General features: G+C 38.8%; 1 pseudogene; it reads left to right on the forward strand.

The window, feature by feature from the left end:
* Positions 1–3,154: 3,154 nt before the first annotated feature.
* On the forward strand, positions 3,155–3,632 carry LOC131221481 (histone H4-like; annotated as a pseudogene).
* The last annotated feature ends 431 nt before the right edge of the window (positions 3,633–4,063 follow it).

Consider the following 4,063-nt stretch of genomic DNA (forward strand, 5'->3'; position numbering starts at 1 on the left):
TAAACCCACTTACAACCAACTATAGACTTTCCGGAAGGCAAATTCACCAGGTCCTAAGTATGAGTTTTGGTAAAAGCATCTAGTTCATCAGACATAACTTTTTGCCAAAGAGAATCAGTACTAGCCTCACGATAAGTATGTGGTTCGTGAAGAGTGTCAAGGGCATAAAAACAATGATAGTCTTGAAGATGAGGAGGGGCTCTTACTCTAGTGGAGTAACGAATAGCAGGTACTTGGACAGAATCAGAGGTAGTTGATGTAGCAGGAGGATTAGCAGTCGTGTCAGTTGGATTAGGAGTAGCCATAGAATGAACGTCTGAGGAGCTTAGCATCTCTGCAGAGGGGTGAGGTACTAAAGCAATAGATGGATTAGTAAAAATAGGAGCATAACTTGAAGAGGACTGTGAAAAAGGAGAGACTCGTAAACATCTTATGCTACCAAAACTCCACATGACGAGAAATATGAAGACGTTTGGCTATGGGATCATAGCAACGATAACCTTTCTGAGTGAGATCATAACCAAGAAGGCAACAGAGTCTGGATCATGGTTTTAGTTTACTGTGTTCATGTGTAGGAAGAGTGACAAAACAGACACAACCAAAAACTCAAAGCAATGAATAGTTAGGGACTATACTATGGAGAAGCTCAAAAGGAGTTTTATTGTGAATGGTAGGTGAGGGAACACGATTGATAGTGTAGACAGCAGTGAGAGCAGCTTCACCCCAAAAGCATTCTGGAAGAGAAGCAGAGATGAGAAGTGCTCTTACCGTATCTAGAATATGACAATGTTTACATTCTGCTTGACCATTCTGTTGAGAAGTGTATGGACAAGAATGATGAGAGACTGTTCCATTTTGTTGTAAAAGGATAAAAAAAGATTTATTTTTGTATTCCATAGCATTATCTGAATGAAAAGTTTTAATGGTACAAAAAATTGAGTATGTACCATTTTGTGAAAATTATGGTAAACATTTGTGAGTTCAGACTGATGTCATAAAAGATAAATCCAAGTATAACGACTGTAATCATCTACAAAGATAACAAAATACCGAGATCCCCTCTCAGTCGGAATCGGGGCGGGATCCCAAATATCAAAATGGATTAAGTCAAAAGGTGTAGAAGAAAAAGATTTACTTTTATTAAAGGACAAATGTGTCTGTTTTCCAAGATGACATGAAACATAATCGAATGACTAAAAATTAACTGATCCTAGATGACCTTGAGAGGCCAAGAACTGGACACGTGGAAGCAAGGCATGTCCCAATCGGGCATGCCATAAACTGGATGTGACGGTGACAGCAGCCATGGAAGTGGTTGTTGAAGAAGGAAGCTGCAGATATGAGAGCTCAAAAAGACATCCAACTTTATAGCCTGTCTCAAGTAGTTGACCCGTCTGTGAATCCTGTACATCAACATCCTTGTTAGAGAATTTCAGTTCAAGACCTAACTCACATAGTTGTCCAATGGAAAGAAGGTTTAAAGATAACTTAGGAATAAGGTAAGTATCACCAACAGATAAATTATAGGTAGAAATAGACCCTATATGACTAACAGACATATGGGAACCATTGATAGTATATATGATAGGATTGGGAGAGATAGTTGTTTTATGGGAGAAGATGGTGGAATCAGATGTCATGTGATTACAACAGACAGAGTATATAAACCACTGGGATTTACCTGGGGTGACGGACATGGCAGTTGAGGATTGGGACAAAACCTGGTGAATTAAGTCCTTCACGTCAGCTATAGTAAGAGAAGTGGACTGAGGTGGAGTCTCAAGTACAGGAGGATCAGATGAAGCAACCGCAACTGTCTGTTGGGAAGCTCTTTTCTGCTTAGAATACTGAAACTTGCAGCATTCATTGATGGTATGACCAGTTCGTTTACACCACTTGCAAAAACTAGGCTTGAAGGTGGATTGAGAGGAAGAATGTCCAGTAGAAGACTGAGAAGCACCATGAGAAGCGGTGGCCATAACCATATATATCAGAAGATTGCATCTACATAGTGGAACGTCGAGTTTCTTCAGAGATGAGTTCAGCAACTGTAGCATCCAATGTTGGAAGTGGCTGACGGTGAAGAAGAGAAGCTCGAGTAGATTCAAAATCATCTTGAAGAGCCATCATAAAGTGCATAAACTTCCGTCAATCAAGCCAAGTGGCAAATGTTTGAATGTCTTTAGAACATTCCAACTTAGGGTCTGCGGCAAATAATTGTTCCCAAAGATGATTAGTTTGAGAATAAAAATCAGCAATAGATTGACCTCAGTCTTGACGCATCTGATAGAGTTTAGCTTCTAGTTGAAGCTCCAATGAAGCATCATAGGTGCAGTTGTATCTTTTTGCCAGAAAGTCCCAACCAACTTTAGCATTCCCAAGTCTTGGAAGAAGACTATTGATGGATGGAACGGAAGTGTTGATGAACCAAGACAAAATTTTATTGTGAATACTGTCCCATTCTTCCAAAGGAGATGTAAAAGCATCGTCTTGCTCACCGTCTCCCGGCGTAGGTTGAGGGACTGCTCTAGTCACATAACGCCATAGTTGACGTTCTTTTAAAAAGACTTCCATATTCTGAGCCCACAGACTATAATTGGATCCATCCAATATAAGATCAATAGGACGGACAATTGAATCAAGACTTGAGGCAGATAAAGACATATTGAAGATGGCGAAAAAGAACTCCAAACAACCGCTATATATATATATATACATATATATATATACATATATATATATACATATATATATATATATCTATATATATATATATATATATATAAATTATAGGCCACAAGAGTGTGGCTTTGATACCATGAAGAAATAAAGAGAAAGAGAGAGATTGTCATAGAAATTTTGTATTTCAATGTGTATTGTATTGGAGGAAGAACAACCTCTTTATAGTATGATTACAACCTATTGATAGTAAATATGTATAGTTGTAAGAAAGATCCTATGTACTAAATATAGGATATTACATAGTTAGAGAGAATATTACATAGCTGGAGATTTACAATCTAATATAACAAGATCACACAAAGTATGGTAACAAGATCACACAATATTCTAACACATCACATTTATGGCAAGAGCAATGCAGTTGTAGATGTGCTTGTAAGATTGCCAATCGAGAAATCGAGAGAGAGAGAGAGAGAGAGAGAGAGAGAGAGAGAGAGATAAGATGTCAGGAAGAGGGAAAGGAGGGAAGGGATTGGGAAAGGGAGGAACGAAGAAGCATAGGAAGGTTTTGAGAGACAGCATCTAAGGTATTACTAAGCCTGCCATCCGTCGTTTGGCTCGCTGTGGTGGGGTCAAGAGAATTAGCAGTCTGATCTACGAGGAGACGAGAGTAGTTCTCAAGATCTTCCTTGAAAACGTCATCTGTGCTGCCATCACCTACACCGAGCATGCTCACCGCAAGATCGTCACCACCATGGATGTCGTCTACGCACTCAAACGCCAGGGCCGTGCCCTCTACGGCTTCGGTGGCTGATCTGTACCGTGTGTACTGAAATCTGTTTTGGATTTTGGATCCGACGGTGGTGATGTAAAAATCCTTGTGGGCCATGTTTTTTGGTTCTTTTGGATGATGTTTTGAAAATCGCGAATGGATGAATCAAATCTGCTTTTTGATGGAAAAAAAGAAAAAAAAAAAAAAGATTTGCTTGTAAGATTAGGTAGTAGAAGGGGATGTGATAGAATGTATGCTAACATGAGTTATTATCAAAATTACACAAAATTAAAGGAAAATAGTTACTATCTACCCACACAATCAACAATGAACTTTTTTATTAAAAAAAAAAAAAAGAAAACAAGAAAAGAAACAGAGCCTTCATTCCATGAACGAGACACTATACAAGAGACACTTCGGGCTGCCGTCAGGCCAGAAAAGATGCCTGACACCGCCTATCATATGATTTACAAAGTCATCGCATCCCTGATTTTTTTTAATTTTATTTTACTAGAGAGAACAGGGGCCCAATCCGAAACCACATCCTGATCCGATTAGTTTTTGAACTTCTTTCTGATAGTCCCTAAACCAACTTTATCGAGGAACAAA

The sequence above is a fragment of the Magnolia sinica genome, chromosome 12 (genome assembly GCF_029962835.1).
Source record: "Magnolia sinica isolate HGM2019 chromosome 12, MsV1, whole genome shotgun sequence".
Taxonomy (NCBI): Eukaryota; Viridiplantae; Streptophyta; class Magnoliopsida; order Magnoliales; family Magnoliaceae; genus Magnolia; species Magnolia sinica.